Raw genomic sequence first — 27,447 nt, forward strand, 5'->3', positions numbered from 1 at the left:
TTATAGTATCAGTCTTTTTACCTAGATCATGTATCCATTTGGACTTTGTTCTTGTGTACGGTGTCAAGCATTGGTATATGCCCAGTTTCTGCCACACTGTTATTCAGTTTTCCAAGCAATTTTTGTCAGACAGTGAGTTCTTATCCCAGAAGCTGGGGTCCTTGGGTTTATCAAATAGTAGATTGCTATATTCATCGATTACTGTGTCTTGAGTGCCTAATGTATTCCACGGGCCCACCCCTCTATTTCTTAGCCAGTACCAACTGGTTTTGAAAATACAATTTGAGATTTGGTAGGGATAGGCCACCTTCCCTAGCATTTCTTTTCATTAGTTTTCTTGATATTTTGGAACTTTTGTTCTTCCAGGTACATTTTGATATTATTTTTTCTAGCTCTAGAAAATAATTATCTGATAACTTGATTGGTATGGCACTGAACAAGTAAATTAATTTAGGTAGAATTGTCATTTTTATCATATTACCTCAGCCTACCTATGAGCAACTGATGTTTTTCCACTTACTTAGATCTGACTTTATGTGAAAAGTGTTTTGCAATTGTGTTCATATAGTCCCTCAGTTTGTTTTGGTAGATAGACTCCCAGATACTTTATAGTGTCTACTGTAGCTTTAAATGGGATTTATCTTTCTATTTCTTGCTATTGGGTTTTCTTAGTAATATATAGAAATGCAGACGATTTATGTGGGTTTATTTTGTAACCTGCAACTTTGCCAAAGTTGTTTATTATTTCAAGTAGTTTTTTACTTGATTCTCTGAGATTCTCTAAGTACATCATCATACCATCTGCAAAGAGTGATATCTTAGTTTCTTCTTTGCCTGTTCTTAGTCCTTCAATTTCTTTTTCTTCTCTTATTGCTAAAGCTAACATTTCTAATACCATATTGAATGACAGCGGTTATATGATAGATTTTCATAGCAAATTGAGGGTACATGTTTCCTCCTTAAGCCAAATGTGATGAGAGTAAAGTTCACTTTTTCCTTCTCACCTCTCTCCTCTTCCCCTTCGTTGAAAAAGCTTTTTCTTGCCTCTTTTATGTGAGAGATAATTTGCCCCATTCTATTTCTCCCTTTCTCCTCCCACTATATTCCTCTCACCACTTAATTTTATTTTTTAGGATATCATCCCTTCATATTCAACTCACCCTCTGCCCTCTGTCTCATGTATATAACCCCTCTACTTTCCCTAATACTGAGAAAAGTCTCGAGAGTTACAAATATTATCTTTCTATGCAGAAATGTAAACAGTCCAACTTTAGTACATTCCTTATGATTTCTCTTTCCCATTTACCTTTTCATGCTTCTCTTGATTCTTGTGTTTGAAAGTCAAATTTTCTATTCAGCTCTGGTCTTTTCATCAAGAATGTTTCAAAGTCCTCTATTTCATTGAATTACCGTTTTTTGCCCCTGAATATTATAATTAATTTTGCTGAGTAGCTGATTTTTTGTTTTAATCCTAGCTCCTTTGACCTCTGGAATATCATATTCCAAGCCCTATGATCCCTTAATGTAGAAGCTGCTAGATCTTGTGTTATCCTGATTGTATATCCACAATACTCAAATTGTTTCTTTCTGGCTTATTGCAATATTTTCTCCTTGACCTGGGAGCTCTGAAATTTGGCTGCAATATTCCTAGGAGTTTTTCCTTTGGGATCTCTTTCAGGAGGAGATTGGTGGATTCTTTCAATATTTATTTTACCCTCTGGTTCTACAATATCAGGGCAGTTTTCTTTGATAATTTCTTGAAAGATGATGTCTAGGCTCTTTGTTTGATCATGGTTTTCAGGTAGTCCCATAATTTTAAAATTATCTCTTCTGGATCTATTTTTCAGGTCAGTTGTTTTTCCAATGAGATATTTCACCTTGTCTTCTATTTTTTCATTCCTTTGTTTTTGTTTTATAGTTTTCTTGATTTTTCATAAAGTCATTGGCTTCCATCTGCTCCATTCTAATCTTTAAGGAATCTTTTTCTTCAGTGATCTTTTGGACTTTCTTTTCCATTTAGCCAATTCTGCTTTTTTAGGGCATTCTTTTCCTCATTGGCTTTTTGGATCTCTTTTGCCATTTGGGTTAGTCTATTTTTTAAAGTGTCATTTTCTTCAGCATTTTTTGGAGTCTCCTTTAGCAAGCTGTTGACTCATTTTTCATGATTTTCTTGCATCCCTCATTTCTCTTTCTATTTTTTGCTCTACTTCTCTTACTTGATCTTCAAAATCTTTTTTGAGCTTATTTATAACCTGAGACCTATTCATATTTTTTTTGGAGGCTTTGGATGGAGGAGCTTTGACTTTGTTGTCTTCTGTTTGCATGTTTTGGTCTTTGTTGTCACCAAAGTAAGATTCTATAGTCTGATTCTTTTTCCAGTTTTTGCTCAATTCCCCAGCCATTTCCTTGACTTTTGAGCTCTTTGTCATGATAGTTCTCTGCTTCCACTTGGGGTGTGGGTGTACTGTCTGCAGCTCAATTCCCCCCACAATCTGTGGGCCTAGAGCTCCAGAAACAGTGACTGCCACTGCCCCTGCCCCTGCTGCTGCTATGGCTGCCATGGGTTCCACCTCCCCCTCCCCGTTCTATTGCCCTGGACTTGGGGCCAGACCACTCTACTCTGTCACACAGGTCCCACAGATTTTTTCCCACTGACCTTCCAATTTGTCCTCGGCATTTTGGGGTCATGAAGTGTGGAAACTGCCACAGGTATAAGAAATTCAGTCTCCCCAAGGCCTGCCCAGGTCGGGTCTGTGTTGATGTGGCCTATGCTGGACTGTGCTGTGCTCCCAGAGTGGTGCAATACATGCTACCTATGGACCTTCCAGGATGTCTTTGCCTGGAGATTTGCTTCACTTCATCATTCTATAGGTTCTGCAGCTCTAGAATTTGTTTATAGTCATTTTTTACAGGTATTTGACTGGGCTTGAGGGGAGCACTCTAGAAAGTCCATGCTGTTACTCCGCCATCTTGGCTCTTTCCCCATGTACACTTAATTTAAAACATAATTTTATATATATGTACATACATATATGATGTATATATACATACATGTACATGAGTATTTGTATGTATACATACATACACACACATGCATACATAATATATCTATCAAACTTGGAGACTAGATTTTTTTTGATATTCAATAAGTTTATTGTCTTAATCTGAAACTCTTCATAGAAAATTACAGATTTTAATGTTTTCAATACTGGCTGCCTGTTCCTGGCCTTGGAAACTTGCATCCTGAGCAACCGGATCTTCCTTCTGGGCAAAGGACATTTTGGGGAGGTTCTATCTTTTCTTTTTAAGTTCCCTCTTGGGTTTCTTTTCATACACTAGATTCTCCTGTATATCAGCATGAACTTTCTTGTACATTTCCTCCATCATGTTGGGGATTACATTGTTCTTTATGTACTGTGAGAATTGATTTTGGTAAGCATCTTCATCTTCTTCCATGAGATAATACTTATAATCTGCAACATTTTGGCCCATGATGTGTTTCTGATGTACATCAGCACTGAATTCCTTGCTTTCTGAATCATACGCTGGAATAGCAACCCTGAAGATCTTCCCCTCTCAACTTGATTTTTTTTCTTTTTTTCTCTTTCTTTCCCATTAAAGGGACCATCCCTTGACTCTTTTCTTAAAGAGGCCTATTCACTGAATAGGAGAACCTGAAAAAGCTTTAACCTAAAGGGACCAGGGTCTCCCATTGCATCCTGGACCACCTCCAGTCATCCTGATGAATGTCAGACCACAGGACCCAGATAGCTCTAGAGGAGAAATTAAAGCTGGTTACCTTGCACAGCTCTCTCTCTCTCTCAAATCAAAATCAACTGCAAGTCATATTATCATTTCCCTGATGTCATGATCCTCTTTGAAAATGAAGGACAAATACAATCAAAGCACTGATTAACACAGAAGTTTTAACCCACTCTTTTTCCAGTCTGCTTTGTCTCCTTAGACAGCCGGGCCCATTTCTTCCCTGCCTTTTCTTAGGGGCTACCCTATTTGCTGGACTTAGTGTGAACACTTGATCAATTTTAGCCCTATTGCAGCTTAGAACTCCTGAACTCAAGTAAAATGCCAGCTTCGGCTTCCCCAGTAGCAGATATTACAGGCATACTTCACAATGTCTGGTGATGACTATTTTCAAAATAATTGGTGTCCTTTTTATTTTATTTTATGCATTTAAGAATATGATTCTGACGAAGGGTCCATAGGCTTCACCTGATTATTAAAGGGGACCATAACGTACTAAAAAAGATCAAGGATCCCTGTTATAGAAGCAAAAGAGAGGGGCAGACAACATTAGCATAAACAAGTATATACAAACTAAGGGTTTTTTGGGTTTTTTTGGTGAGAATAGGGTCTTAACAGCTGGGACCTAAGGAAGTCATCTTCCTTAAGACATCTTCCATAAGGTGTCATGTAAACAGAGTTCTTAGGGAAGTGAAATTCTAAGAGGTAGAGATGAAGCATGAGTTCATTACAGGTATGGGGGAGTCAATGCAATGGCTCAGAAATGGGAGGAGTGTCATGTTGGTTGGTTGTTGTCCTTCATTCTCAAAGAGGACCAAAATGACATCACCATGATAAAGTGAAGTTTCAGTGGGTCTGACTATGGCTGATCAGACCAATATGAGCTTGGAATGCTCTACCACAGATTGGATATAGTCTGTGTGAACATTTGGGTAGATACTCCAAATTTGCACATCCTATGTTTCCTTTGTGCTGTCTCAATTCTGCTTTGCTCATAGAGCACAGCACCCTTTCTGATGTGGGCACACCATGCTGAGCGGTCCAGTGCCAGTGTCTCCCATGTTGCACAGTCAGATTCAAAGTTCTTGAGAGAGACCTTGAGAGTGTCCTTGTATTGCTTCTTCTGACCACCCTTGTGATCACCTGCCTCATGTGAGTTCTCCATAAAATAGTCTTTTTGGCAAGTGTACATTTTGCAATTGAACAAGGTGGCCAGCCCATTGGAGTTGTGTTCTCTGAAGCATAGTTTGAATGCTTGGCAGTTCAGCTTGAGCAAGGACTTCAGTGTCTGGTACCTTATTCTGCCAGATGATCTACAGAATCTTCCTAAGACAGTTCAAATGTAAACGATTCAGTTTCCTGGCATGGTGCTGGTAGACTGTACTTGTTTCACAGGCATACAACAATGAGGTTAGCAGAACAGCTCTGTAGACCTTCAGTATGGTAGTCAGTCTAATACCTCGTCTCTCCTTAACTTTTCTTCAGAGCCTCCCAAACACTGAGCTAGCTCTGGCAATGTGTGCATCAACCTCATTGTCAATGTGTACATCCCTGGAAAGTACACTGCCAAAGTAAGTGAACTTATCCACAGCATTCAAAACTTCTCTATTTGTTGTAACCAGTAGTTCCACATATGGATGGTGTGGTGGTGGTTGATGGAGCACCTGTGTTTTCTGTGTTAATTATTAGGCCAAAATTAGCACAGGCAGCAGAGAATTGATCCATACTTTTTTGCATCTCAGCTTCAGAGGCTGCATTGAATGCATAATCATCTACAAACAAAAAATCATGCACCAACACTCTCTATACTTTGGTCTCGGCTTGTAGCCTTTTCAAATTGAAGAACTTACCATCAGTATGGTAGTTGACCTTGATGTTGTGTTCATCCTCATTAAAAGCATTTGACAGCATGGCTGAAAACATCATGCTAAAAAGCATGGGAGCAAGCACACAGCCCTGTTTCACTCCATTGGTGACTGGGAAGGCATGAGAACATTGTCCACTATCCAGAGTCCAGGCAAACATGCCATCACAAAATTGACATACAATACTGATGAATTTCTCTGGGTAGCCAAATTTGACATAATTTTCCAAAAACCCTCACGACTAACAGTGTCTAAGACCTTGGTCAGGTCTACAAATGTTGTGTACAGACCTCTGTTCTGCTCCTGGCATTTCCCCTGGAGTTGTTGGACAGCAAACACCATATTGACTGTTCCTCAGCCCTTTCTGAAGCCACAGTGAAGGATCAGGCTATTAAGGAGGACTGTAGCAAGAATTTTGCCAGCAATGACTAAGAGAGAGATCCCTCCCCTCACCCTGTGATTGTCGCAGGACAATCTATGGGAGGAGTGTCATGTAGGGGGAGGGTTAGTAAGAAGACCAGTTTGCCTGAGTCACAGAGTGTGGGCAAGGTGTGCATGTCTATGTGTGTGTATAACATATAATAAGGTTGAAAAATTAGGTTGAGCCAGGTTATAAAGATCTTAAAAGTCAAATAGAGAAATTTATTTTTAATCCTAGAAGCCTATGTTTACTGGGCATTGCCCTAACCCTATGCTTACTGGGCAGCCTGGTTCCCGGGATCTGTTAGTTGGTTTTCTGAATCTTTACTGGGAAGAGAGTTAACATTTACATAGCACCTACTATGTGTCATACATTGTGATAAGCCTTTTGTAAATAATATCTCTTTTGATTCTTCAGTTCTGTGAGGTAGGTGCTATTATTGTCCCCATTTGACAGTTGAGGAAACTGAAGCAAATGGTGACTAAGTGACTTCCCTAAGGTCACCAAGCTGGTAAATGTCTGAGACTGGATCTGAACTCATCTTCCTGACTCAGGTCTGGCATTTTCTTCACTGCAGCACCAGCTGCTCTGCCTATAAGGTCAGACTGTTCTGTGCAAATGACTAACGTGAGCTATTTTTCCAGATAAGATCTGCTATTCTCAATGAATGACTTGTCATTGTGCTTTCTCAATCAGTCTTTTATGAATCTGGTTCAGATGAATCAGAGCCAGCTCAGTTTGACTGATCTAATAACATGGAGTTCCTAAATGTATAAGGTATAAAGCCCATGGCACCATAGGGTAACTTTATCAAAGCAGGAATAGGTATCTCATGAGCACCAACCAGCCCAGCTGATTTTTCTCTTTTTGTGTAACCTGAAAACTAAACCTCCCTTTTTCAGAGCAAAATAAATTACTTGAAATATATTTGGCTGAAATAATTCTTAAAGATTTTTTTAAAAACTAGACAATATTGAATATTGCTACAACCAAATAAACTTGCTTTGTAAGAGTTTATACTTAAATAAATGAACCTGAATGTATAAATGTCATAACTTTTCAGTCTCTTCTTATGGCCTTTCATTGGCTTCTTTGTAAGTTAATAACATTCATTATATTAACATGATACAAGTTATTTAACCATTCTCCTATTATGAGCCATTTAGATTGTGCACACTTATTTTTGGACTTACAAATAATGCTTCCGTGAAAACTCAGTTCAAGATATTCAACAAACATTGATTACTATGTGAAAGGTACTATGAGTGGCCCAGGAGATACAAAGTCAAAAATAAAATCATCCCTTTCCCTAAGGAATTTGCATGGTATTTTGAACAAAGGTGTAAAAACTTTTTTGTGTGTGTGACACATTTGATAACATTTGTAACAATAAAATTATTAGATAAAAATGTATGGTTTTTTTTGTTATTTTTGGTTTATTACTAGATTGTAATCCAGAAAGATTCTATAAATTTATAATTTCACTAGCAACTCACCAGCATTATTGAGTTTGGTTGTTTTTGTGTGTAATTCAGGTTCTGGGCTCACTTTCCTTATTTGTGCTGGACTAGAAGGCTGTGTCTTAAGAGGATAGCTCTCCTTTCAGGGTATAGCTGTAATCCTAAATGGTTATAATTTCTATCACCCATGAACCCCCACCTGTGTGTTCCTATTGATTATTAATTGGATTAGTCAGAATTAATTCACTTTTAGAAAGGGGTATTTACTTAGAGAGCACAGTAAAAATAATTGGTGCAAAAAAATTTCCTCCAAAGTCTAGGTTACACTCTTTTATAAATATATCCAGAATCCAGGAAATAATAGGGATGAGGCAAAGAGGTAAAACACAACTCCCGATTAGATGGAAATCTTTTTCTCCCTTTGTGGAATTTTCATGAAGTTCCCCCTGGGGTGTAGCTCTTTGAGGGCCATGTGCTTTCAGAGTCCTTGAGCAGCTTTTCCTCATTCTAAAGAAGTGCCTTTCTTATGGGCATCTAGTTTGTTCTGTCTCAGCTCTTTAAAGGATGCATTGTTTGTTACTAGCCCACTCTCTCCAATGATATTGTCACTGGTAAGGGGTATCTGACACCCCTTCAGGGCTTACCCTGCTATGCCCTTCCTTCTGGTAGAGCCACAAGTATTTCAGGGGATCTGCTCTCTCAATACATTACTGAAGCAGTTGCTAAAATCCTTTTTACTAGAATTTTCTTTTATTTACTGAGGTCCAGAAGTGTATATAATTCTTTCAATTAATCCCAATATATTTTATCAACTGATTTCATCCAGTGGTTCCAAGCCCTTCACTTCTTCCTCACTTTTATTGGCTGGGTTGTTTGTACCTTATGATGGATTCAATCAGTGGCAGTATCTAGGAATCATTCACACCTATTTTATTCCTTTGACTGATTCTATCACTTAAAAGGGTGATCAATCTCTACTACCTATTCTTTATATTATTTAGCTATAAAGGTTTTCTAAATGGATGATGATATGGGAGAATTACTATTGTGCCATTAAAAAATTTAAAAAAATTGTCATTAAAAGTTTTCCCCACACCATTTTATGCATTGCTTTTTCCTTTTCCAAGAAGCTCTTTGCTGTTGTGTGGACAAAGGCTGAGAGAATGGAAACACTGCTGAAACGTTCAAGGAAACAATACATTTGAACTATAAATTAAATAAGCATAAGGATTTTAAAACTTCTAATGAAAGCAACTCATTTTCCAGTACTTGGTACTGGTGGCTTTCTGTCTGGAATATTTGGGATCTTAATCTATATTCAAGAAAAATGATTTAAGTCCAGAATTATGTGGTATAATGAAAAAGTATTTTACAGAATCATAGAATATTAAAGACCTTATAGATCATCAAGAACTGAGGCCCTTAACTTTTTTTGTGTCAGGGACACTTTGGGCAATTTAATGAAGTCAATTGACCCCTTTTCCTAGAATAATGTTTTTAAATGCATAAAACAAGACAATTAGGATTGCAAAAAAAAAAAACAAACCAAAACAAAACCTAATTATATTGAAATAGTTATCAAAATATCATTTAAAATAAAAATATATTAAAAATATATTTTAAAAAATATTTACTGTTTTAAAAAAGTTCATAGAGGCTGTGTTAAGATCTTCTTGACTCATTTTACATACAAGGAAACTGAAGTCTACAGATTTGTTTAAGGTTTATAGATTTAGACCCGAAAGGGATTTCAGATATGACATTCTACTTTCTACTTAATGTTGCCACCTCCTTCACAAATAGCATATGTTAAAGGCAGATCTTTTGATTCTGAATCCAATGTACTTTTCACCATAGCATATATAGCATCAAATACCAGTTGGAATATGAAAGGTCACTCTTGTCAATGATTCAGCCTGCAATAAATATCACTATTCTTTAAGCAATGTAAGTTATTTAAATAATGTTCAATATCTTGGGCAAATCAGACTTTCTGGGTGTCCTGGGGTACGGTGGCTACATTTCAAGTGTTTTATCACAAAGGCCACTAATAGAGATGCAAAGCTCTATCCTGTGCTGCCAATCCTAAGAAAGTAAAGGAATGAGAGATCAGAAGATGGGAAGGAGAGATGGAGAAACTCCAAGGCCCAAGTTGGGCCTAAAAACCTGAACTTATCTTGGTCCTCATTCAGCCCCCTCTGAGGCTTTGATACAAGTGGCTGCTATCTGGATGGCAGCTCTGTACTGATTAATTTCTTATCATTAGTCCAAGGAAGACCTCAGGATACATTACTATGATTTGTCATGATTGGGTTTGAGGGCAAAAACAACCAAGTAAGTCTTCTTGCAAAAGTTGAAAAGGAGAAAAAAAGTCTGTTGAACTTTTAGCAGGCAAACTAAGAGTTTGCAAACATTGAAGAAAACCACTATCTCTTAAAATTTAATCTCAGAGGGTTACAATATACTATACTCAATACAAATGTTTCTTTGAGAAAGACAATCTCCCCAAAGTGGTATTGCATGGGCTGTTTTAGCATATAATAAGCAATATACGGATCCAATCCCATATGGGCCTTCATCCACGATTCATTCATGTAACAGGAGTTGCTGAATCATAAGTTGATCTGTAGAAGGACTACAAATCATTGACCAAGAAAAGAGCCATCTGTAACACTAGGTCTTATTTTCTTTATCTATAAAATGCACAGCTAGGTTGGCACAGTAGATAGAGCATTGGGCCTGCAGTCAGAAAAACCTCATCTTTGTGAGTTCAAATCTGGCCTCAGACACTTATTAGCTGTTTGACGCTGGGTAAGTCACTTAACTCTGTGTGCCTCAGTTTCTTCCTCTGTAAAATGAGCTGGAGAAGGGAATGGCAAACTGCTCCAGTCTCGAATGGGGTCATGAAGAGTCTGAAATAATTAAACAACAACAACAAAATGAGTGGGTTGAATGCTATGATTTTATAATTTCTGGACTTAGAATATGTAATGCTTCATGTAACATTCATTTTCTGCTCCTTAAATAGCATATTTATGGAGAGATTTAATATTTACTAAGTGTGTTACATAGATTTTTTTATAAGAAACTGAGGCTTTGAGAGCTCAAGTGATTTACTCATCATCACATAACTGGTAAGTGGGGGAGGATTCAAATCCATGCCTTTTCTGACACTAAATATGGAATTCCTTCTAGTAAAATTCCTCTCTTCACCCAAGTTATCTTTTGATTTTAGATTCAGTCTAAGATATAGTATCTTCAGTTTTATGAATGGAAGAGGATCAATTGACCCTAGCAACATCTTTACATTTTTTTTGATGAGAGTATGTATAGCATAGGACAAAGGGAAGTTATAGAGGGAGGCTTGTACCTGTGCATTTACTGTCGTCTTGTTTTCGTCTTAGCTGTATCTAAAAAACTGATGTTAGCTCAGAACAACCAAGCACGATCTCATTTTTGTGGGAAAACCAAGTAGGGTTCTGTTAAACTCTAATTTTTAAACTATTTCTTGAGACGAAATGGAAGGTATGTTTTTTGTTGTAAACAATTTTTATTTGTTAAGTTTTTGTGGGTATTGAGTTTTATTTCTTCAAAACAGCATGCTTTTAAACCAGAGTTTCTTAATCCTGTTACTTAAAGGCTAATTGACTTTAAATCAGATGGTAACTATTAAATAGTGGGCATAGAAAAAAAACAAATGCAAAAACAAAGTTCAGAATATATAAGGTTCCCACATGTGGTCCAATTTTTCTCTTCCCTAAAATTAGCTTGGGTTTAGTTGTGTGATAATGGTACCTTCTTTCAAATTTAAATATAAGGGTGACTGGTTTCTCCATGTCAGAGATATGCTAGAAAATATTTAACAACTGATTCCTAAAAAGAAAATATTCTCACAAAACACTTCCTCCCTAATTTTTTCCAATTTTTATTTAATGCTTTTGGTTCCATCTATCCCTCCTTCTTGAGACAGTAAGCAATCAGATATAGCTTATACATGTGTAATTATGTAAAACATTTCCATATTAGTCATTTTGTACAATAAGACTCAAATAAAAAAAATGAAAGAAAGTGAAAAATGGCATGTTTCAGTCTCTATTCAATCAATATCAGTACTTTCTCAAGGTGGATAGTATGCTTCATCATTAGTCTTTTGGGATTGTCATGACATACTTTTAAGTTTCATCTGCATTATTAATCTTTTACTTTCTTAAGACTAGACAATCAACAAAACAGTAAATCAAGCCCTGATTTGTAGGATCTGCTGATTTCTGAGGTGTAAACACACTAAAAATTTAACAATATGCTCTTTTGAAACCCTTGGATCTGGTTCCATCACATCACAGCTCTGCATGCTATTAAAACCTTAGGTCTTAGTTGGAGTGGGTAAGATGCATAGAGAATTCAAATAGAAAGATACTCCCGTTGTAGAGTTTCTTAGCTTCACTAATCAGAATCACAGATTCTGAGTTGGAAGGAACCATAGGAATCCTCTACTTGAACCCAGACCTAAACAGATATCCTTTCTCTAATCCCTTCAGGCATTCATTCCACTTGTGATTGAAGAAAGACCTCTGGTAAAGAGGAACCCACTATGTTCCAAGGTTGATAGCCAACTCCATTTCTTGTTGTTGGGGAGTTTTTCATACATTTAACCTAAAGCTGTCTTTCTACAACCTCAAAGTCCTTCTCATTCCTTTTTCTGACTCTTTTGGACCAAATCTGATTTCTCTTTCACATGACAGCCTTTCAAATACCTTAACATGGCCATCATGTCAATAAAACTTAGTTCAAATCAATAAACATTTATTAAGTTCCCACTCTAAATAATGGAGGGAAAAACAAAAACAGAATACTTTCTGCTTTCAAGGAACTCATATTCTGTCTAAGGAGAATCCAAGCAAATACTGGATTGTTTTATGATGGAGAGAGACAGAGAAAGAAATAGAGAAAGACAGAGAAGAGAGAAAGAGTGATAAAGACAAATGAGAGAGAAGAGAGGAGAGAGAGAAGAGAAAAAAGAGAAAGGAGAGAGGTAGGAGAGAGAAGTAATATAGAAGTAAAGAAAGAGAGGAGAGAGAATGAGAGAGCAAGAGAGCATTAAAAACTGAGGAAGAAAAGGATTGTTAAAAATGAGTTTTAGATATAAAAATCAACATATTTATTGAATGCCATATAGAGAACCACTACATTTTAGAACCAGATTAATAATAGTCAAACTTCTATAACACTTTGTGGTTTTCAAGGCATTTTTTCCTGTTTAAAAATTCAATTTTATTTTCATTTCTAAATTTTATCCCTCCACTTCACCCCTCCACTCATTGAAAAGGTAAGAAAAACAAAGGTCATTAAAAACATATGTAGTCATGAAAAACAAATTCCTGTGTTATACATGTCTAAAAAAACAGAAAAAAAAAGAAAGAGAAGAAAATATGCTTCAGTCTATACTGTGCCTCCATCAGTTATCTATCTGAAGGAGCAGATGAGTCGTAAGGAAATGTTTCAGATAGGAAATGAGACCTGAAGCTGAGACCTGAAGAAAGCTAAGGATGTTAACAGGTGAAGGTAAGAAGGGAATGTGTTCCAGGAATGGAGGAAAACCAGTGTGAATGTCTGGAGACAGGAGATGGAAAACAAAGTTTGGGGAAAATGCCATAAGACATTTCATTTGGAATGTGGAATGCACGAAGGACAACAATATGGGAAGATGCATTGGAATCATATTGTGGAGACTTTTGAGCTGGGGGAGGCTCCTGGGACTAGTACAATGGATCTGATCACAGATTATCCTTCACTGGTCCCAAGGCTCAGCCTCACCAGATGCTTTACAAGCTTAGTGGTTTGAATGAGGAAAAAAGATTGGTCTGTAGGTGGGAGAGGTTCTTAGAAATATTTTTTTGAGCTTGAAATGCCTCTTTCAGGGTCTAATGAAGATTAGTTATGTTTCATATCCTTTTTATTCTATGTTTTCAAACTTTAATTATTAAAGTTGTTTTAATTAAATTTTATGATCTACAAATGTCTATTTCTTTTAAAAAAGAAAAAAAATCCTATTTGAACCTGCTGAACTAAGCCGAATTTAGGCTTAGCCCATAACAGCAGGTCTTTAAATGCCATGTTGCAGAGCTTGCATTTTTCTCAGAAGTAATCAGAAGCTATGAATGATTTTTGAGAAGGAGAAAGCAATGATTAGATCTCTGCTTTAGGAAGAAGATTTTGGCAGCTTTGTGGAGCATGAAAGAAAGGAAAGAAGCACGGTGATCAATAAGGAGACTATTACAGTTGTTTAGGCAGGAGGCAATGGGCCCTGTTGAGTGGCATTGTTGAATGGCAATGATAGGATGGATTCAAACGGTGTTGTAAAGAAAGAATTGAAAAGGTCTGGCAACCCAGTAGAAGTGGGGAATGAGGGCAAGAAAATAATTTAAAATGATTTCTAGGTTTCCCCTGAGAGACTGAAAGGACCATGGTGTCCTCAGTAGAAATAAGGAGGTTTGGAGAAGAGGCAAGTTTAAGGGAGAAGACAGTGAGGCCTATTTTGGACATTTGGGTAATAGAAGTTTTTCCTACCTACCCCTCTGCCTTCTTTTCTCATAACTAAGGATTTCCTTCAACAGATCCTCTTTGCATGGTTTCCATCAGTTTCTGCAACCTTCTGATTTTTCCTTCTCTTCAGCCTCTTCATTGAATCATTTAAGTGGGATGGACTTCACTTAAAGTAGAGACAAGATCCTTTGTACTCACCACATACCTAATCCATATGAGAACATCTCAATCAATCAAAGATTTTAGATTAAATGCGATCATTTGAAAGTCATTGGATAAATTAAATGTGTTTGAATTTGGTCATGTTTTGTGGCATTTATGAGCCATTTAGGATTCTGTGAATTTGAGTGTGTGGCAAGCCAGGGGGGATACTTAGGGGAGGAAAGAGAGGAGAGCTCCTCTCCTTTGGCCTTAGTCTTAGTCTTCCCTGGGCCCAAGAAGAGTCTGAGGGATTTGGACTTTAAATTGATGTCCTAGCACTGTCCCTACTGTTAGTAGTATCTTCACTGAGAGCCTAGGATGCACTGGACATCTTGAGAAAAAGTAGGTAAAAGGCTTTCTAAGGAGCCCAGAGAATAACTACAAAACCTCTAAGGGAGGGGCATTTTGGAAATTTTAACAAAACACTGTGCTTAGCAATAGGGATACAAATAGAAAGCCAAATTGACAACTTGGTGGTTCAGTGGATAGAGTGTTGGACCTAAAGATCTGAGTTGAAATTTGGCCTTGAACACTTACTAGATGCTTTACCTTGGGTAAATCACATAACCTGTGTCTGCTAGTTCCTTCATCTATAATGAGGTTAATAAGAATAACTACTTCCTGGGGTTGGTGGAGGATTGTAATGGTAACTTAAATGGGAAGATCTTTCCCATTCATTAATAGGCTCATGTCACCTGCCTGGGTCACATGGAAGCCTGAGTCACATGGAGCCTGCAGTGGGAAGAGTTTGCTGAATGGGTGGAGCAGGAAGAGGCAGAGCTAGAGCAGAGCTGAGAAGAAATTGATCAGAGAGCAGTCACAACTAGGAAGGTTGCTGACTAGCGTGATTGAAAGAGCTTGTACGTGCTTTTGTTTGAGACCCACCTTGTGGTTTGTTTAATGGACCTGGTTTGTGGGAAGCCTAGCAGGGGGAGGACTTGGGGATGGTGTTGTTCTCTGCCTTGTTATTGTATATAGATTTTTGCTACTGTGATGGATTTGGCTTTCTGGTGATGAATAAATGTTTCGGTTCTGCCTTCCATGTGGAGAGTCTATGGTATTTCTCGATTTAGAATTGTGCTAAGATATTCATGGCCACCATAGGTGTTATGAATGTTGCATTGGTGCTACAAGGATCAAATGAAATGACATTTATAAAGTGCTTAGCACAGTGTCTGGCACGTAGCAGGTGCTTAAATGCTTGTTTCCTTCCTTCCTTCCTTTTACTCTCCATTGACCTTCACTTGCCCCCTCTAATTCCTGGATTTTCCCATATGAATCTATCTTTAATAGAGAATGCTACCCCACTGCCTCTTTTCCACTTACCTGTTTTCTTCTGATACATATATATGCATGCATGTATGTATATACACATATACATATATACATAATGTGTGTGTGTGCATGTGTGTGTGTGTGTGCATCTGCCCTGTTAAGTTATGGGGTTGGTTGACTGGGAGAAAAAATTCTAGATATGGTGAAGTAGGGTCTCCAGAATCTAAATTTCAAATTCCTGATATTTTGAGCAATATTCATCATCCCCTAGCCACCTATCTGCCTCGTAGGCAGAGGTCAGGTGGTTTATCCAGGGTCACACAGTTAATAAGTGCCTGAGGCTGGATCTGAAATCAGACCTTCCTGACTCCAGGATCAGCACTACATTCACTGAACCAACTAGCTATCCATCCTTTTACATTTATTGTTTAGTCACTTTTCAATGGTATATGACTCTTTGTGACCCCATTTGGAGTTTTCTTGGTAAAGATACTGGAATGGTTTGCCATTTCCTTCTCCAGCTCATTTTACAGATGAGGAAACTGCAGCAAAGAGGGTTAAATGAATTGCCCAAGGTCACACAGCTATTAAGTGTGGGAACTTAGGTCTTCCTGATTCAAGGTCTACCACTCTATCCATGACGCCACCTAGCTATCTATTACATTATGTCATAAATTTTTGTTTGTCATTCTAGCCTGCCATGACCTTTTTTTGGGGGATCCTAACTCTGCCCTCTAATATATTAGGTTTTCTGATTCATGTTATCTTCAGTTTTGATAGAGTTGCCTTTTATGCCTTCAGCCAAATTGAAGATAAAAGTGTTGAATAGGATAGTGCCAAATTTTTATTTGATGGGATCAGTTCAAAGAAAAAAATCTTAGCTGTTACATGTTAGGGGTGGATGGACAGTTCCTTGGGCATAGGCTCAGGGTAAACTTTGAAGTAGTCAGAAGGAGCCTGCCAGGGTTTTCTTTCTTAATTGTTATTGAGAAGACAATAGGGAAGAAATGGGCCTACTAATACTATGCAATCTTAACTATTAGTCCATTATTCTTTATCATTAATACTGTGCAATATTAAGCACAGGATTTAAAATATTTATACAGAGAATTAGTCATCCCTATTCCAAAGATTATTTCATGTTTTGGCTGGTCTCCATTGGCTTCCTCTGAATTGTGTGTTTCAGATAATAGATTTTTTACAAAATCAGCTCAGAAATATGGAGGGCTTAATTTACTATTCTTTCAAACTGTTTCACTTATTCAGATGGAGGTAAGAATAATCATAATAATTTTAAAACCTTAAAATTTCAACATGAAGCTTAATTCATCAAAATTGTCATGTTAATTTCTAAAAGGGGCAGACTCTAAGTGAAGGAGTCAAATGGAAAAAAAAAGAAAATTTCCATTTATTTTCACATAATAAATTCTATCCATCTGTTGACAGTAAAGAAGAAACTGCAAAATCTGAAAGTAATTATATTTTTATTATATTGTATTTTTTCTAAGATGTTGAAAATCCTATGAAAAACTTAGATAATGTGCATTCTCCTCTAGGATTCTTTTGGTTTTACTATTGTGTATTTGGACATTCTTGGAATAATTACTCATCTCAAGAAAACAGGTGTCCTTTCTATTCCTAAACTGCTTTGTTAAATAAAGGGCTGATGTCTCAGCTACAGCCTTTCATGACCTACTCATCTCAAAACTATTTGATACTCTCATACTCTATGAGGTATTACCCATTTCCAAACTTCTTCTCTCACTAATCTCTTTCCTTTCTGTATGCATATTTTTCATCATCCCTAATATTAACTTGGGTTGCTGTCAGGCAGCCAGATGGAGCAGTGGATAGAGAATTAGTCTGGATATGAGGAAAGATCTGAGTTTAAATATGACCTTAGAGACTTCTAGTTGGGTGATCCTAGAGAAGTCATTTAACCTCTGTCTGACTATTTCCTTGTCTGCAAAATAGAGATGTTATTAGTAATACTTAATTCCTTCTGATGTTGTTGTGAGGATAAAATGAGATGTCTGTGAGATGCTTTGCAAACCTTAAAGCCCTGCGTGTATATATATATATATACATATACATGTAAATATTTATTAGTAATGGCTACTCAGACATCTCCCTAACATCTTCTCTCCCTCTATATAGAATTCCACATTGATTCTTTAGCTTGTCTGCTTACATCCTTTTCTCATAAAACAGGATGTATATGTATGTATATATATATACACATATATAATATATATGAAGAAAATACACTTTATCTTCTTCAGAGGTTTCAAGAGTCTCTTCTTCCCACTGATATTCTATAAATCTCCTCTTCACTATTTCTTAGCTACTTAAACTAAGATTGTCTCAGCCTTGCTAGGAGGATTCCTAGAAGATCTCAGCTTGGATTTATAGAGTAGCCTAAATACTCCATCTAACTCTAAATCATCCCCCTTTGCTTTGTTTCTAAGACTCTCAAATGTTAAAGACTGTGTGTGTGTGTGTGTGTGTGTGTTTAGGGATATATGTACATATGTAATAAACACATATAATACATAAAACCCATACATATATATACAAATATCTATATACTTCAATAATAACTTATTTTATACAGTGCTTTAATATTTTCAAAGCACTCATATATTATCTGGTCTGAACCTCATAGCAATCCTAAGAGGTAAATGCTTTAAGTGTTAGTTTTCTCATTTTATGGATGAGGAAAATGAGACTGAAAAAGGTTGAGTGACTTACCCAAGGATATCCAGATAATTGCTAAGGTGAGAATCAAACCTACATTTTTTTTGATGCCACAGTCAGCACTCTAGCCACCATGCTACACTGCCTAGTCCCAAAGATCTAGGGTTTCATTGAGGCGGATATTTCTTCCATTCATATAGACCATGCCCCCTCTATACCTTAGTACATGTTTGTATGAGTTGGCTGTGACTAAAATACATTTTATTATGTGATAGACCTTCATTAATGAACTTTTGTAAGCTTAGCTGGAATGTCCTCAGATGACAGTCTATCGCCAGCTCTACTTGTGGTCTTTCCCATCTTGGTTGGACCCATCAAAACCATTGTACTACACTATCTACTCCATGCTGCCACTCAGACATGTACATGGACACCTAAGGAAAAAGAGGTGGGAGCCTGTTTCAGCATCATGGTGTGGTATATGGAGATCTAATCTCTGAGTCAGGAAGACATGGATTCAAATTAGGTCTTGCAAATACTGGCCCTGTGATGTTGGCCAGTTCACTCTCAGTGCTCCAGGCAGCATTTTAGGATAGATGTTCTTAACTTTATTTGTGTCATGGCTCCCTTTTCAGTCTGGTGTAATCTGAGAATGTCTTTTCAGAATGCATTAAAATTCATAAAATGAAATATATAGAATTACAAAGGAAATCAACTATATTGAAATGTAGTTATACAAAGACTTAAAAAAGTTCTGAAACCAGGTTCAGAACCTGTTCTATGACTGAGATTTCAGAAAACACATTGGTAGATCTCTTCACCAGGATCTCCTTATACCAAAGTCTGGTTTTAAAAAAAATACACACACACACAAATATACACACAGATTTGTGTGTATATGTATGCACTCATATGTATATAAATATATATCCTGTTTTATGAGAAAAGGGTATTATAAGCAGACAAGGTGAAGAATCAGCGTGGAAAACTGTCTGGGTCAGGGATAGGGAACCTTCATCCTCGAGGCCACATGTGGCCTTCGAGTCCTTAGGGGCCACCTTTTGACAATCCACATTTTACAGAACAAATCCTTTTTTAAGGGGATTTGTTCTGTGAAGTTTGGATTCAGTCAAAGGGTCACACTTGAGGACATACAAGACCACATGTGGCCTTGAGGCTGCAGCTTCCCCATTCCTGGTCTAGGGAGCGATGACTTTATGGAGATGCTTGATGAGTATCTATCCACAGGGAACAGGCTTCACTAAATCTGAGTGACTTTACTAATTCTGATGGATGTTATCTCTGACTTTGGGAAAGGTTTTATATATAGCTTATCTGTAGTGTTCCTTCTGATCATCTCTTTTTCTTTTTAATCCCATTTTCTTCAAAACAACTTCTGACCATACTGGAAAGGAGTCTTAAATGCTAGCTAATTTATTTTTAATGTTCACTGCATGTGCCAAATTTGAACAGACCAAAATTGTACTTATGCTTTTAGATTTCACAAAGTTTTCTCCTAGACTAAAGGTGCTGAATATAAAAAACCCCAATTATTATATATTACTATGCTTTACAAATATTATCTCATTTGATCTTCACAATAGGAGGTAGGTGCTGCTACTGCCCTCGTTTTACAGAAGAGTAAACAGAGGCAACAGAAGTTAGTAACTTGCCCAAGGTTCACACAGTGTATGTCTGAGGCAAGATTCAAACTCATGTCAACTCCAATTCTAGAACTCTCTTCACTGTGACAGCTAACTCCCACTCATGAGATATAGATCCACAGAGAGATATCTCAGATTTGAGGTACTTTCCAAATCATCAACTAATCAAATCATACACCCACACTGATATGCTTACTTTTTCTACCTTAATTATAGGACACTTGGTTCAAAATAAAAGCAAAAGACATTTAGTTATTCAGCATAAAAAAAGAGGTGACAAGAAATATTTCCTTCATGAGTAGAAAGGTACATTCTCCCACACCTTACTATACCATCAGTGGGAGAGGGGATATAGATGGACATGTGACCAGGGAATCTACATGACCAGAGAAGATACATGGAAGACAAGCATGTAGGGAACACACGTGGCCAGGGCATGTGTGAAGTCAACTCATACCCATAGTGCTTCAAAGTATCTGATATACTTTACTGATGTCATTGAATGCTCTTTGCTGTTTTCTGCTGAACATTTCAGCTTTTTTTCTGGGCATCTGTGCTGAGTAATTTTTGCTTTTTCTTGACACCTGCCAACTCAGTTTTTTTTTTAACTGAGTTGCAGCTGCCATATCTAAGACCTCAAATTTGTGGAGGCCTTTCTCCCTTGGGGGAGGGGTCTGCATGCTCTTTAGCTTATAGTTGGTGATGCAGACTCTAGCCAGGTGCACCAAGTTATCTATCTAAAGAAGCCCCAAGGCAATTTGAAATCTATCATTTGCATTCCTTTCCTCTTGTCGTTCGGGGTCTCTCAGTTCAAACTTGTCCAAGTTACACTTCCAAATTATTTTTAAATCCTAATGTATCTCTGGATTGCTAGCCTGGGTTTCTTTCAAATTCTCCCAGGTTTTACTCTTTGCAAAACTATTACAGTGGTGAGTAAAAAGGGAGTGTCCTCATTATGCAAATCAACTCATATGATATCTGGAATGGGCAGGATGGAGCTAGTGAAGCTGTTAACCTTTACTCTATTTCCCTTACTAACCGAAGTTACTTCATTCCTTACACTCTTTGAATTGCTGTCTTCCCAACATAAATAATTCTTTCGGGAAAGTTGAATGCAGGCAGATGGAAGGATAATAATATGAACTGCATAAATTGCTCCTGCTATTGCTTGTGGAATGGTTTTAGGGCTTGGCGAATCTGCTCTTTCTAAATGTCTGACTACTATTAAGCTAATTCTTATCATTGTGATTGAAATTGTCTATTTCTATGAGGGAAAATGACCCTGAGTTATGGAGAGCCAGTGACATATGTATGTATGTTAAGCATCTGCAAACTTTAAGGTGCTATAAGTGGCTATTGTTATTAATTTTATTATTGTTGTTGTGATGCAATATGATGTATTAGAGTTGGCCTAGTGAACCTGGGCTCAAGTACTGTCTCTGATATATATGGGCTACATGAGCCTGAACAGTTAGGTAGCATAACAGATTAATGGCTGAAACCGAAGTCCAGAATATCTGAGTTCAAATCCTGTGTCAGTCACTTAACTGGGGTTGTTTAATCTCAATAACCTTGGGCAAATCACTTAATATCTCTAAGCCTCAATTTCCTCCTCTTTGAAATGGGTATACTAATAGCATCTATGTTGCAGGGAAGTTGTAAATATCAAATGAGATAATATTTATGAAGTATTTTTCAAAACTAAAAATGCTATATAAATTAGTGATGATGATAATGATGCTACATAACCTCTTAGAACCATAGAAAACTTTCAAAGACTTTAAATTGTAGAAAAATTGCCAAAGTGCACCGATACAAGGAAGTTCCTCAACTGGGAGCTCCCTATTTCAATGACATTATAGGTTCAATTATCTCTATTACTGTTTTTATTGATACACACTACTCTTGAGAGGACTCACATGAATCTGTTTCTTTCTATCATTAGAAGATGGAATTTTCTAGCAGAGACTTGGTGGAGAAGTATGTGGAATAAGTGAGAACTGAAATTTTCATGGGAGCCTAGGTATCTTGGTCTTGGTATCATCGTCAGTGAAGAAAAATTCCTTTGGCAACGCTGGCCTTCTGGCCTCTTTTATTCTTTTCAGGAGCCTTGACTTTTACTGATCAGTGCCATGTTTATTAAAGAATTCACACAGCTGCTCAGGTTTCTTAAAGCAGCTAGGACCAGCTGGGAAATTCAGCGTGACACAGCTTGCTTTGTAAGATTTTATCTTCTAGTGAAAACTGGCAGTTAAAAAGAAAGGAGAGGAAGAATTTAGGTTTGGATGATCAATGGCCATTGGGGCATGTAAACAAAATAAGTATGATTGGTTGCCAGAACTTAATGAGAACAATTCCTCCTTCCCCATTGCTTAATAATAACAAGGAAGCTCAGAGAGTTTTCAAATTCCACTGAATCTTCACTGCTAATTCATAACATGACTGTTACTTAATAAGTCATGAAATACCTCAGCCTTTTCTTTGACTTAGTTTTAATGGTCATATTCTATGCAGCAGACAAAGTGATTTTCCTTTAACTTAAATCTGTCCAGGCATGAAAAAGAGAAATTCATTTGTTTGGTTTTTAAAGACCTTCACCACCTAGTGTCAACCTTCCTTTTAGCTTCATTATACATTACTTCTCTTCTTGTATTCACACTCAGTGAGCTTCACTCTTCACACATAGCACTTTATTTCCCCCTTTCTTTGACCAGGCCTGAAATGCCCTCTTTTCCTCACTTCTACCAAAGAGAATTCCTCTTTTCCTTCACAACACAGCTCAAGCACCATCTTCTATATGTTGTTTTCCTGATCCCCCAAACTATTAATGCTTTTCCTTCCTTATCCACCTAGTATTTATGTCTATTTATTCTCTATATAGCTGTATATGTGTGTATATTTATTCTTCATATATGTATATATGTGTATATATTATTGTAAGACAGATAAACATAGCACTCTTGAGGGCTGCTAGCACAGGTTCACTTTTGTTTGATCAGACAGGAAAGACACTAAGAAGGGGTTAATAATATTACTTTATTCTAGTCTAGTTTTCTCAGAAGAGGATTGCTGATAACAGGAGCACCAACTCCTACAGCATTCCCTAATCACTCTTCTCACTGGGGCTGGTGAGAAGCGGGGGCAACTACCCCTACATCTTGATGGGGTCAATCAATCTTGTGCTTCCCCTAAATTCCCTCAAGCCTCAATGGGGACCAGCTGAGACAAACACAGATTTCCCCCAAGCCTTGATGGGGGCCGATCAAGACACACACAGCATTGCAGCTTGTGCGCTCAATCCTAGGGGTCCTTCCCCACTCAAACCTCAATAGGGGTCCGCTGAGGCATACACAGCATTTGTGCATTCAACCCTAAGGGTTCCCCTTTCATTGTCTAGTGACCACCTGTTTTATAGACCAACAGACAAAGAAGGCATATTGCTAGCAATAACCTCACAAGTTTATATCACCCCATCCCTGTATCTCATCATGTAGCCACAGTGGATGTTTAGATTATTTACCCTTACATAGCTATTCGCAAGCATGGTGGAGATGTTTGGGAGTGGGGAGAGGATAAGGGAGGGATCTTTAGAGGAAAGAGTGAGGAAATAGGTCAAAGAGGGGTATAGAAAGGTGTTTAGATTTATGGGAATGGGAGAACACGGGGAGGGATCCTTGGTGGGGGAGGATAGGTTAAGCAATAGGAGGGCAAGGTAGTGGGTAGATGTAAAGTAGAGGAATTAGGAGGGAAAGGAAACAAGAGATAGACACAAACATAAAAATAAAGGTTAGAAGTAGAATTTGTTAGGGAAAGTATCTATTTATGTGTATATGTATATCTAAATATCTATATCTATACATAAGTATATCTATGCTTAATTGTAACCTTGGGGGGAATGAGGGGGAAAAAGAACAAAGAAAAAAATGCACAGCAGAGAACACAAAGAAAACTAACAAGGAAGCCAAGAAAACATGGACAGCTCTCAACACAACATGTAGTATTTATTACATAGGTTTTCCTGAAATGGAAATTTATTGCTATGTATTTTGAATCCTCTCAACATTCTACTATGCACATGACATGTTTTTTTCTTTTCTTATTTTGTATTTAAATTTTAATATTTAAGTTTGTAATATTTTGTTTTCTTTTCTTGTGTATTTGTTTCATAAATAAAATTATTTTAAAAATCCTTATAGTATTATTGAAAAAAAAGAAATGACTTTCCATCAGTTATTATTCCTGGGAAATGAATAAAGGGAGAATCCTCAGGTCCTCTCCCACAAGGCCCCTCTCACCTAGTACCTAGGATATGTGATTCACATACATGTATAAAAGAGAAAAATTTGGGATAATGAAGTTGTCAATGCAGTACAACAGTCAAAGAAGCTGTTACGTAATATTTCATTAAAAAGATGGTATTTGTAGAGCATGAAAAATTGCTAATATTTAGTACAGTGGTCTATGAATTTGAGGTAAAACCTTCAAATTTTGGCTCATCAACAGACAGCAACAGCAAGGTTTTAATAGTAAGGCAACAAACAACAGTCAACATCTATTAAGCACTTGCTGTGTAAAAAGCACTAACATATTTTGAGGAGATAAGGAAGTTCTCATAAGCCACAGTCTCAAGGTCTTTGGGATTCTGAGGAAATAAATTACTGATCTGCCTTTGCTCCTACTCTTTGGTAGACCTCTTTTATAAGCTATAATTAGAGGTAAGATGTTTAATAACAGTAGAAGAGTCTTACTTTTTCTACATAAGAAAAGGTAATAGTCAGTCATGAACTACAGATAATGACACCGATTTGGCAGATTTTCTTTGGGATGTTTGCTGCTAATGCACAGTGAGCTTTGCCTACTGACTTTTTCTTTTTGGTGACTTCCTACAGAGTTTAATGCTTAATTTCTGGAATGCAGAGATTATGTAATAAGTTCCTTAGAAAACCTTGGAACAAAATTTATTTAGGTTTTTCTAAGTTCTCATGCCTCTAGAGAGAAAAGCCAGCAAATACTTTGAAAGAAATCACACAAATTTTGTTTAAAAAACCATAGAATAAACATCTACTTTAACAACATGACTCACTCGGAGTTTTTAATTTCTTTGTTTGTTTGAATCTATGTCAAGTCACTATGTCTATAGTGACACTCCCCTATCCCCCAACTACTTAAAGATAGTTGTTTCCATAGGAAACAATGAGACAGTGAGGGCAAAGAGCTGTTCAACAGCTAATTTAAAGAATGCAAAATGAAAGGTTCATGTACTTGAGCATAAAAATACATATGTGCCCACTAAGAAGCTACATGCAAATTCTTCAACTTTTGAATGGAGCCTAGACCTTTTCTATGATCTTAGTATTAAACTCTTTCCAGATCACATTTTTTTCCCTCACTCCTCATTTGTTTTTTGAGGATCCTAGTACAGTCTCTATTTTTGATCCAGGAACTCAATTATACCTGTAGGACCTCAGTTCAGCACTTTATATCTCTGAAAATTACTTTGATTCTGTACAATAAACTTATGGCTTTTGACTTCTCTCTGAGTGTATTTACTTCTAGCTATAACACCCTTTCTTTTTTCTCAATCCCTAGGTAGGGGCTGGGGAGGAAAGCAAACACACACACACACACACACATACACACACACACATGTATCAGAGAAGGAAAGAAAGGGAGAGAGGGAGAGAGACTTTGTTTTTCAGATCGCCATTACATGTTACAGATGGAACAAACTAAATATACCTTTTGGAGAGAACATTTTGGATTCATGAAAGTTGTATCCTCAATACTTAGCACAGTGCCTGACAAATGTTAAGAATTTAATAAATACTTGTTGAATGACTGACTTTAAAAGAATACCTATACAATCCAATGTTTTCAGACAGGATAAAGATGTCAGAACTGGTCCTTTTGGAAGAGAATAAAGGAAATATTATTCAATCAGAAGTCATTCCTTAGGGCAATGTGGGCATATTTTAGGCCTTGGAAGGATAATGTTGGAAGAGAAAAAAAAAACCATGAAATCAATAGTTTCATCTAGTTTTGCTATTTTTTGAGTTTCTTTGATGATCAAGAAGGAATTTAATATATGTTCCAGAAGACATCTTAAGTAGTCAAGGAAAGTGCCTTTTTATTGCCAGACATTCTCAAATTTGACTTGGGTTGAAATTTCAGATGCTTTTGGATAAAACATAAAGTCTTTTGTGTGCCTGGTTGTAAAATTCAGTGGACAAGATGAATTATTTCTTCCTTTTAGCTGCTTATTTTAAATAATCAGAAATGGTAGCCATGATAAGTCTCTTTACTATGTCTTGCACACATCTTTCTTGTTCAGGGCTTTGATTCCTTTTCTTTTTCTGAATTAGTTTCCCCAACTTTTTGCCAATACATGCCTATCTCTGCCTTAAAAATATCATCCAAATGTCTTGTAAAAATGTCTTTCCTAATTAATTCCATATTGCTTTGGCCACCATCTGATTTTCTGTTCCTTAAGCACTTAAAAAACACTTTTACAGCATTGTCATGCATATGATTCCTTCCCTCTAGGTTTAGGTAATTATGTGTTATAAGTCTAAGATTATTGAAAGCAGTGACGCTGTCTTCCAATGCACCATAACTTTAACTTGGTACATGATGACAAATACTTATCTTCTAGGTCCTTTGGAAACTGGTACTTGGTGAAAATGAAGATCATGCAAGGCTCTCACTTGACCTCTCACCAAAAATAGTGTTTTATTTTTAATGTCCTTTTCCCATAATCTTTCACCATTCTGTAGGGTTAGCTGGAGATCATGAAATCTAGGAGTTTCATCAAGTGAGAGAGGATAAGGTGAATTCCTTAGTTGCCCATCCTCAAACAGGAATAGGGAGGAGCTCCCAGATGGCCACCCCACCTCCCTTTCCAACCAGCAGAAGGGAGGAACCTCAGGGGCATGGGGTACTGAGGAAGTGTGAGTTTCAGAGTTGATTTCATCTTGAAGAATGATGAGTTTCTGGAGATCATGAAGCCCAAAAGGTGAGTCAGATAAGGTCACTCACACTCACACACTGAAACTGTATTGGGTTTGCTGTCTACTGTACTGACTTTGCTGATGTGGGCCACTTGCATAGGATCCACTATCTGTTGGCAGGCTCTCTTTTGAGTGATTTGCTCAGCATTGTCCATTGATGGCACTTGGTTCTCCTTGAATGCTCTGTAGGGTAATGAAAGCTGGATAGGAAATAGCTGGAACACTCCCTTCTGATTCAGTCAGGGATGATATTCTTTCTGAAAAGAATACCACATTATACTGAATTACCAAAGCAGAGAACTCCTCATGAGGCTATTCTGCGGAAATGTATCTCTAGATAGAGAAACATTGACAGATAGGTCTATCCCATGTAAGGCATATATGTCTATATGTAAAACAGAATATGTGTATAGGATGTCTAAATGTATAGACATAGCTTATGAACAGTATGGAGAGAAATGATCTGAAGACTGAGTTGCCCTTGAGGGGAGAAGAATCAGGAACTATGCCTGCATGGTCAGCATGCTGGCTGGGGGGAAAGGACAGGCAGAT

General features: G+C 37.2%; 1 pseudogene; it reads right to left on the reverse strand.

Annotated features, from left to right (window-relative positions):
• The window catches only part of LOC140507643 (V-type proton ATPase subunit E 1 pseudogene), a 45,187-nt pseudogene extending 18,137 nt beyond the window's left edge, over window positions 1–27,050 (reverse strand).
• Window positions 27,051–27,447: the final 397 nt, after the last annotated feature.

Source organism: Notamacropus eugenii, chromosome 5 (genome assembly GCF_028372415.1).
Source record: "Notamacropus eugenii isolate mMacEug1 chromosome 5, mMacEug1.pri_v2, whole genome shotgun sequence".
In the NCBI taxonomy this organism is placed as follows: domain Eukaryota; kingdom Metazoa; phylum Chordata; class Mammalia; order Diprotodontia; family Macropodidae; genus Notamacropus; species Notamacropus eugenii.